The following is a 10340-nucleotide window of genomic DNA, read 5'->3' as shown; positions in this document are numbered from 1 at the left end:
AACACCAAAAAGCATTTACATGATTGTAAATCTTTGCTCTCTATACATTGGATTTTATTGAATAAAACTATTATTTTATATAAAAATCACAACGGGGGTTAGGCTTAGGCCTTAAAGCAAATTAAGAGAAAAAGCACATCACTGTAATGTATTTCAACCAAAAATGGCTTTAAATGTGCACAAAAAGATGCTCATAATAGTCTGTATTTTGTGTTAAGAGTTGTTGAATTTGATCGTGCTGCTAAAATATTCCCATTTAATCCCAGAAATCTCTCCTCATTAAGGAAGAAAAGCCTTTGATATTTCATTTAGACCATCACAGGACACTAAAAGTCTCCACTGAAGCCCGCGTGGTGAAATAATTTAAGAGTTGGAAGCACTTTAAAGCAGCAGAATAACAGTGGAAGCCTTTCTTCGTTCAAAGAACGACACTAAAAAACATCCAAAAATCTAATCAGAAAGTCCGGATTTTTCTTTTTGGTGTTGTTAAGAAGACACAGAAGCTTCCTTTGTGTCTGATATTTAATAAAAAAATGAATATTGTTGAGAATTCAGAGTGAGGAAGCGGAGGGAGTGCTGTGCTTGAAGTGCTCAGTGAGAGATTTTAAACTGTAGGGTGCAGCAGTCGTCTTTCAAACACGACGAGCTGAAGGCAGCCGCAGAGCCGAGGAGGAGGAGGAGGAGGAGGAGGAGGAGGCCTCAACACAAGAACCACCACTGCTCTAAATGGAGAAGAAGAAGAAGAAGGAGAGGATGGTGATGATGATGATGATGAGGAGGGAGGGGGTGATGTGTAATTACAGACTACATACCAACACCCCGTCGTCATTTACATTAGTTGATGTCGTGGAAAAATATTAGATGAGGATTGTTTTCATCGGCGGTCGGAGGGAATCCGGGCGAGCGAGCGAGGCAGGATGGGAGATTTGATCACAGAAACACACATATCTAACGGGCCACTTGACCACTTAAGTCGCGGCGATTATGCCGTTAACTGACACGAACCTTCAGCCAATTCTCTGCAGCATCACGGAGCGGGAGCCAATCACAGGAGGCGTCAAAGAAGACCTCTGATTTTACTTTCATTCTTCCTTCATTATAATCTTCCACCTCTTCATTCTGAGTGCTTTCTGCTCACCTCTCTATTTTGCTTTCAATAAATGTCATCGCATCCCTACAGTTTTTCAACATTTCAAACAGCATTCTGTCATGTTTGTGATCCTTGTATGTTTTTTTTCCACAGGGTGCATATGGCTGCAATTTTGTGTTGATGCTAGTATTTTAAAAAAGCAGAACATGTGTGCAGTAAATCCCGAGATCTGTCATTAAACGAGGGTGGAGATTCTTCTCAAGGTTTGACCACAATGTCACCAAAACTCTTATGATTCTCATTTAAAGATTAGAACTACGGTTATGATGTGGAAGAGCAAACGCACTGAGAAATAAAACATTCAAGTCTTGATGAGGCTGAGATTTGATCTCAAACACTTAAAAAAAACAAGAATATGCTGAGAAAAATGTGGGTGAAATCAAGATAAAATTACAAAACTAATCCAATAATTAATATCCCAATTACTGTCAAAATAAGTCTTATTCAATCATGATTGATTGATCACGTCTTATATTTAACAAATAATTCTTTAAGCAGTGAAATCCTGCTGAGGTAAAGTCTTTGGTGCAAGACAAGACAAAATAAAATCAGAAATCAGTTGATTTGGCAGTATATTTTATTCTATGGGCAATTTACTAACTAAAAAAATAAAGCTTGTTTTAGGCTTGATTTTATTTTTACTACTAAGGCTGCATGGTTTTAATGTGTAATCAGTAGATATGAAACTTTAATCTTATATTGGCTGTTAATATTGGTCCAAACTGTTTGTTCACATTACTATAGCGGCTGTAAATACATGCCCATATCAGCCAAATATAAATCTATTAGCTGGAAATAGTGGTCTACAGTACAAACTACTACACAAGTTGTAAATAATGACCTATCTGGCTGAAATTTCAGTGGATATTTGCTGTAAATATCGTCCTATATTGGCTTCAAATATTGTCTGTATTTGCTGTAACTATCAGCAGATTATAGAGTCTATATTGGTTTTAAATATTGGCCTGCAATGGCTGTAAATAATGATCTGTATCTGTTAAGTATGTTGGCCTTTATGGATTGGAAATTTTGGTCTATTTTGTTTGCAATTATCATAGATATTGGCTGTAAAGATTGGTCTGCAGCTGCAAGAAAACACCAGTCTTTATTGGCTTAAAATCTGGTCTATCCTAGTTTGAACTGGCCATGAATATTGGTCTATTGGCTGTCAATATCCATCTTTATTGGCTATATTGATTTAATACAGTGGTAAAGACTAGCCAACGCTGATTGTAAATATTGTATATATTTAATATATTTTGTTGTGTGGTGACCTTTCTTACTTATAAACTCAGCCCTTTAAGTGCTGTAATTATTATGAGCTATTTAAGGTACTATAAGAATGCAAGTTCCACGCTTCATGATGTCTGCTGCCATGACCTTGGTCACATGATTGTGTCACATGATGCTCCTTTTGTACTTAAACGTGTTTTTTATCTGCTCATTCTGTCCTGATGAAGACTTGCTGGAGTTGAAATGCATCGATATCCCTGTTTAATAAAGGATTTTTTTTTTATCACATCAGAGTGCCTTGGATTTTCAGTTCTGACTGGCAGCTATACTATGGGCTTTTATTGATAAGTTAACAGGCAAGTCATTGCTCCCCTTTTTGCAAACGATATTTTCATCCATTTCCTGAAGAGCACCTGATCCTGACGACAGTGTTGGGTACTTTAAACCCATGTAGCACTCACTCACCTTTTTTATCAACATTTGTCTGTATCTGCTGGAAAATTTCGTCTTAAATGGCTAAAAACCTGGTCTATATTGACTGTAAGTATCAGTGCATATTGGCCACAAATATTCTATCTTGTGTAGTCCATATTGGCCATGAATTGATATTGATATTGGCTGTAATTATTGGTCTACATCAGTGGTAAATATTGGCCGGTGTTCACTTTAAATATTGTCTACATTAGCTGTAAGTTCTGCTCTTTATTGACAGTAAATATCAGTCTGTACTAGTGGTGTAAAGATAATCTGATATGGATCGGTTAACGGATCTTGACGCCAGTGGTCCAAGTGCATCGATCTGTGGAGCCCTGGATCGGTAAAAATGCGGCATGAACTGGTCTTTGGACTGGTTTTAACATTAGAGATCGGTTGATGAGGCTCTGCTGCTTGTCTTCATAGCCCGTTCTGCCATGCTCTGGCTCAGCGTCTGTAATCTCACGTGACCCGCGGTGACCTTTTACCTTTAAACGAGAGTTCTGTTCGCCATAGGTAGCTGGATGTGTTTCACCGGTCGTCGCCTAAACGTCTTTCAGTTACCGTTCTCCACTTCAGGAAAAAGTCATGTGGACTTTATATGAAGGAAGAACAACTTTCGAAATGTCTGCCCTTCTGTACGCTTTGGAAAAAAGCGATTAAGAACTACGGCAGCTCGTAAATCTCACCTGTTGAGACGGCGGAGCTAAAGTTAAGCTAAGATGTAAACTCTAAAAGCAGCGCAAACAGACCCGAACATAAACGCTTTTCCTTCTGTTATCGACGTAACAACAGCTGCTTTATTCACGGGGTTCACAACTGTAACTTGTTGTTGGGAGCGATTGATCTGGTGACATAATAAATACATCTGAGCCCACTGAAATGATAATAAACAGAGAAGACTTCACTGAGTTGGAGATCAGCTGTTCTCCAGCTCAGAGAGAAAGGAAACAGAGAAAGGAAATAATGATGTTTTTGTGACAAGTAGACTGAATATTCACATTAAGAGGAATTATGAAAGGAAAAACATGTATAGAAAGCTGTTTTAATTTGATTGTTTTCAATATTATCTTAACCCCTTGTTCTCCTGTACTATAGCTCTAGACACACAGAGCTATAGTTTGTACTGTTATTGGGATTAATAATGCTAAGGAACCAACATGTACCAGCAAAAACTCATTTTAATATTTATCTCCTGATTTAATGTCAAAGTTAGACACCTGGGTGTGATAAAAACTTTCTTAAACATGACTTCACAATATTAGCACAGGAGGCCTGCCATTAAGCCTGTTTTATAAATAAGATCAAACAAGCTAAGATTATCATGAAATTATCTTGTTTTCCCCTTTTTGCTAACTTTTGTTGAAGCAAAAAGTTATTTTGATTCTATAATCAGATTGTACCGGATCAAATCGGACGGGATCGTTCTGTATTTTAATGAATTGTCAGTAATCGAATCGTAGTCTGTGAATCTAGATTAGAATTGAATCGTCTTGAGAAGAAGAGATTCACACCGCTAGTCTGTACCGCTAAATATTTGGTCCCTACTAATTGGAAATTTTTATCTATATCGTCTGTATATGTCATCTTTATTGGCTGTGAATGGCCATCCAAATTGTTTATATGTTGGTCTCTGATGACTGTTAATATTTGTCTGCATCTGCAAGAAAATTCTGGTGTTCAGTGGCTAAAAATCTGGTCTGTAGTGGCTGTATCATCTTTAACTCTTTATTGACTCTAGGTCTGCGCCCATTTAACTATAAATAGCAGTCTGTGAATGGAGTCTATAATAGCCATAAATACTGGTCTATTGGCTGACAATATCTATCCATATTGGCTGTAAGTACTGCTCTAAATCAGTTGTAGATATCGGCTCATGTCGACTCTAGACATTGCCTGTTTTGGCTGTAAGTTTTGGTCTATATTGGCAGTAAATATTAGTCTGTACTGCTAAATATATAAGTCTTTTCCAACTGGAAATTTTGGTCTACTTTAGCTTTAAATATCATCAGTATTGGCTGTAAATACTGGTCTGTATCTTCAAAAGCTATTGTTATTTATTGACATGAAATTTTGGTCTATTTTGGCTGTACGTAAACATCGGTCCAAATTGCACATATACGTTGGTTTCTATGGGTGATAAATATTGCTATATTGGCTGTCAACATTTGTCTGCATCTGCAAAAAAATCCTTGATCTCTATTGGCTCTTGAAAATAACTATATAAAGGCTGTAAGATTTGGTATATATTTGTTCGTATTGGTATATCGACTGGCCTATTTAGCTATAAATGTCAGTCTTTATTGGTTACAAAGATGGGGTATATATCAGTTGGTAATGTTTTCTATATTGACTGTAAATTTTGGCCTGTAACTTCAAAAACTGTAGTGCTTTGCTGGCTAAGAAATTTTGGTTTATACTGTCTGCACATATCATATTTATCTGCTGTAATATCTGTCCACATTGCCCATATATGTTGGTTTCTATAGGTTGTAAATATTGGTGTATTTCTGTCAACATTTGTCTATAACTGTATCTATATATTTCAGTTGTGAATATAAATATAAAAAGGTTATAGGTATGGGTATATATTTGGTGTTAATAGAACTATATTGACCGTGAATATTGGCCTATTTAGCCACATTTACAACCGTCATTATTGGTCGCAAAGATGGTGTTTATATCAGTTAATACTGGTCTGTACTGGCTGTCAATTTGACTTTATTTGCGGTAAATATTGGCCTATTTTTGGTTGTAATAAGCAGAGCGCAAGTATGTTTGTGGAGTTTTAGGCAGGACCAATGGACTTACTGTGTGTCAGCTGATTTTCATCCTCATTCCTTAATCCTGAAATTGCTTTAAGGACTGAGGTTTTAGGTCAGAACTGCGCATAAATGTAAATATACTGGTACTGACAAATATATACTACATAAACTACACCTTTATGTTCTATTTAAGTATCTTAGTGTTTATTTCTTGGTTCTTTTTGAGTCTCCTGACAGGACACATATGCTATTTGCTTTCTTTCTTCTTTTTCTTGAGCCTCTTATGGACTTGAGGTTGTATGGTGCTCTTCTAGTCATCTGACATGCCACGTACTCTGTTTATGGCCCACTGGATGAAGCACGGTGCAACCCTGATCAGCTGGAGAAGAGAGATCACAAGATCACCGGAGAACTACCATTTCAGGCGGGACCTGAATTTAAAAATGTCATGCAAACAACAGATTACTGAGGTGGATTTGCTGCTTACTTCTACATTAATCTGTGATTTTTTTGCTTCTACTAAGAAGGAAATTAATAATACAATAGAAAATTAAAAGGCTTATGTTGTCACGAAGAAATGTGTGGTGGTTTCTCCACCTCTGAAAGGACTTTTCTTTATCTTTGGCATTGTATTACCCACAGATGACTGTGTAATGGCCCTGAAATCTTATTTTCTGATTCTAACTGATCCATTAAAGTGGGATAAAATAATGCATGTTTAACTAAGGGTTCAAGTTTTTATCTTTTTTCCTGACATGTTTATATTTTACCCAGCATTTGCATTCATGAACCCTGAAAGTCTAAATCTGCATTTATATTTTGTATATTTGCATTATTTTTAATGCCTTTTGGGTGTTTCCGCAGCTGCCTTGTACCTACTTTTAAATTCTCTTCATCTGTTTCTTTCTACCAGTTTGTCAAACAAATAAAGCAAACTTCAGGAGAGAGAATCTGCCGTTTCAATCCTGTTTTCCTGACAGAGTTTTCCCTATATGGACTCTAATAACCCTGCTGCTATACATCATTCACACATGTGGGAAATGAAATTTCAAATTGATTGAATGCTTTCAATTTAAGGTCCTTTCTGGGCTTCCGTACCTTTAGGCCAGAGCTTCATATGAGCACATCCTTTTTCCTACCTTCTCATGTCCTCGCAGCGGAGCGGCACCTGAAACAGAGACAAAGGTGGAGTCACTTTACGATCTATAAAAGACAGTGACAGAGACGTGCGGAGCGTCTGTCACATGAAGAAGACACATTAGTAAATAAGAGCGGGTTGATAACGGCCAAAATGCACCATCAAATGTACTTCATAATGCTTTACGGCTGCCATTCGCTGACGTTTATATATCACTTTTTAGTGGCGGCCCAATGAAACGCCGGCTTTGAAATAAAGTCGGCCGTGATTCATGTCTCAGCTGTGTCAGTCTTACATTAATATTATGACCATATCCATCATGTCGGCCATCTATAATGAACAGATGCTGTAAAACACAATTTGGCATGACAGGAGGGAGAGGTGGAGGGAGAGAGGCGCTCTGATGCCTTTCAGACGGACACTGAAGCTCCAACAGGACAGGAAGCTGCAGGAAGAGTCACTTTTTATTTGATTCCCTGCACACCTCCATGCAAAGGGGAAGTTTTAGTAAGATATAGAGGTAAAACAGGAGGAAAATTAGCTTTTTAGTGGCTCATATGCTCTGGATTTGCTTGGTTTATCCAGATAAGTACATGAAAATAAAAAAGAAAGCAAGCATTAAATTACTTGGTGATATGGAGGTCAAAAGCAGCCAATATGCCTATTTAAATGATTGCTTTTTACAGTTTGCAGTTGAGTTTTTCTTGAACATTTTGGAACATTTTGCAAAAAAAAAAAAAAAGAAAAAAAAAAACAGCAGACATCAGTCAGTTGCAAAAAACTGGTTCAAAATTGAGATTTTTTTCCATCTTGATACTAGTTTTATCAATTTGCAAGGCCTCAATGGGCGCAAAAATGAATTATTTCACAAAGAAAAGGGAAATATTCAAAGAAATTTGCAAAAATAACACAAATGTTATCCTTTTGACACTCAAAGCCCTAGTGTATTTTAATCAGGTAACCCATTTGCAGGCCAAAATCTATTTAAACTATTTGTTCCCATGGGAGGCAAAATGGTTCCTATAAGTGATGCTTATAACACTGAAAATATGTTAGTGTCACATTCTTTGTGTTTTGTGCACCACCTAAGCCTAACCCAGAGTTAAGACAACTAGAAAGGACAGTTTTGAGAGCTGATCCTTTATAACCCATTTTTGGCAGTGCACCTTAAGGACCTGGATTGTTTAAATGTGCTCTTATTTTGCCCAGCAGAGGATCTTTGATTTTTCTTTCTGCTTTTCACAACTTACTCTCACTGGACTTCTTCAGGGAGCACTGGAGTTTGCTCATCCAGCTTCGTGGACATGGAAGAAGCTTACGACCTTGTCCCATGGGGGTATGTGGGGGGTACAATGGGAGTATGGGGTCCTGGGGTATAGCCAAAAGAGCCAAAGCCTGTATAGACAGGTGGGATCACAGAGTTTTATCTTTGTTTTTGCAGATGATGTGGTTCTGTTTGCTTCTTAAGCTATGAACCTCCAGTATGTGGTGTGGCAGTTTGTAGCTGAGTGCAAGCGGTCGGGATGAGGGTCAGCACCTCCAAGAGCGAGGCCGAAAATGGTCGACTGTTCCCTCCCTGGATGGGGAGGGTGCCTTTTTCCCCAAGTGAAGGTGTTCAAGTATCTTGGGGTCTTGTTCACGAGTGACAGTAGAACTGACAGGTGGATTGGTGCAGCGTTGGCAGAATTGCAGACGTTGTACCGGACTGTTGTGGAGCTGAGCAGGAAGGCAAAACTCTCAAGTTACCAGTCCATCTATGTTCCAACTCTCACCTGAGGTCATAAGCTTTTGAACATCAAAGAGGCAACTGGACTTGACTGAGGTTCTTGAAGACGTCTTCGACAACTGTGGACGACTTTCAGGTGACCCCCAGATTATATCAGAACTGAAGAAGCCTTTAGAAGAGGAGGTGAAATGTCTTCAGGAACGTCAATGCCTCTTTGGCAAAGATTTGGACTGAAAGAATGCGATCAAAGATTCAAGCAGTCAAAATGAGATTCCTTGGGAGGCTGGCTGAGCTCGGCCTTAAAGATAGGACGAGGAGATCGGACATCCAGAGCGTCAAGGAACTGTAAGACAGGACAAGTTTGTCAAGTTTTCCATATTTGTTGATTTGATTTGCCGAGTTATTCAGACGAGACATTGTGGTGGAAAAAATAGCTGTGAGCTCTAAGGGTTAACAAGCATCTTCCCAGGTGTCATTTAGCCCCGCCCTTTCCTGCCAACATCAAAACGTTAGTAGTGGTAGTTGTTTCTGTAACACTGTGTAGTCTGTCGTGTCTTTTGGCCAAGTCACAGCTTAAATGTTGACCATCGTAACAAAGACTGCAGTCTTGACCCTGGCATTAAGGAGGTGTCCTACAGACTTCCTCAGCCTTCGTGGGCCCTCTACTGGCCTTGGGCCCAAAGCCATTGCCAGCCCTGCCTGATGACAAGCTCTTCTCTTACACCAAAGTCTTCTGATTGATCAATACAACCTGGACTTTAAAATGCCCTGGAAAGGGAAACCAGAATGCTTCTTATTTTTGCAGACTTGTCACAGGGTTATGCATTACCTTTATGATAACAAAATCAGAGTGGAACGGTCTAGCCCAGTGACACTCAACATGTGGCTCTGGAGCCACACGGGGCTCTTTTGTGATTATTTTTGGCTCTTTTATGTCTTAATTGTAAATATTTTTTCCCTTTTAAAAAGGGAAACTTTTTTTTGCCTTTTTTCAACACTTTTTGCCACTTTTCATCCATTTAATCCATATTTTGCCATTAAATACAACTTTTTGCCCTACTTTGTTTCCCATTTTTGCCACTTTTGTTTTGCAACTTTTCCCATTTTTGCCCATTTAAGCTACCTTTTGCCATTAAATACCACTTTTTTCCTACTTTTCCCATTTTTTTTAAAGATTTATTTTTGGGCCTTTTCATGCCTTTATTTGATAGAGCAAGGACAGTGGATAGACTCGGAAAGAGGGAAGAGAGCGGGGAGAGACATGCGGTAGGGGGCCACAGGCCGGATTCGAACCCAGGCCGCCCGCGTACATGGGTAACGCTTTAAACCATTCGACCATTTTGCTCCCAACTTTTTACCCATTTTTTGCCACTTTTATCCCATTTTTGCCCTTTTACACCATTTTTTCTCCCCATTTTCACCCATTTAAACTTCCTTTTGTCATTAAATACCACTATTTTCCAATTTTTTTTCCAATTTTTGCCACTTTTTCTGCAACTTTTTACCCATCTATTTCCACTTTTTTCCAATTTTGCCACTTTTATCCCATTTTTGCCCATTTAAGCTACCTTTTGCCATTAAATACCATTTATTCTACCTATTATTTTGCCCATTTGAACCACTCTTGACTGCTTTTTGCCCATTTTAGTTTTTTTTTTCTGCATTTTTAAGGATTAGGATATTATAGGATATTAGGATAAACTTTATTGTCCCCGGGGGGAAATTTGTCATGGACATAAGTGCAGCGCTGCTCGCAATCAACACATTCATCATAAAAACAAACAGGCAATAGACAGACAGATAATAAATGGTCCACATTGACCCAGAATAAGAGAGACTTGCAGGTATAGTATT

At 38.4% G+C, this 10340-nt stretch overlaps 1 long non-coding RNA gene across 2 annotated transcripts in view; it reads right to left on the bottom strand.

The window, feature by feature from the left end:
- Positions 1-536: 536 nt before the first annotated feature.
- Positions 537-10340, bottom strand: part of LOC121506416 — a 401243-nt gene continuing 391439 nt past the window's right edge. For both annotated transcript variants that reach the window (XR_005991648.1, XR_005991649.1), the window contains 2 exons: positions 6762-6790; positions 537-722 (listed from right to left, as the gene is read on the bottom strand). This is a non-coding gene — a long non-coding RNA (uncharacterized LOC121506416). The remainder of the gene's footprint in view (positions 723-6761; positions 6791-10340) is intronic.

This window comes from Cheilinus undulatus, linkage group 24 (assembly GCF_018320785.1).
Source record: "Cheilinus undulatus linkage group 24, ASM1832078v1, whole genome shotgun sequence".
NCBI classification, from domain to species: domain Eukaryota; kingdom Metazoa; phylum Chordata; class Actinopteri; order Labriformes; family Labridae; genus Cheilinus; species Cheilinus undulatus.
The sequence above is the reverse complement of the archived record's forward strand: the minus strand, read 5'-3'. Positions and strand labels throughout refer to the sequence as shown.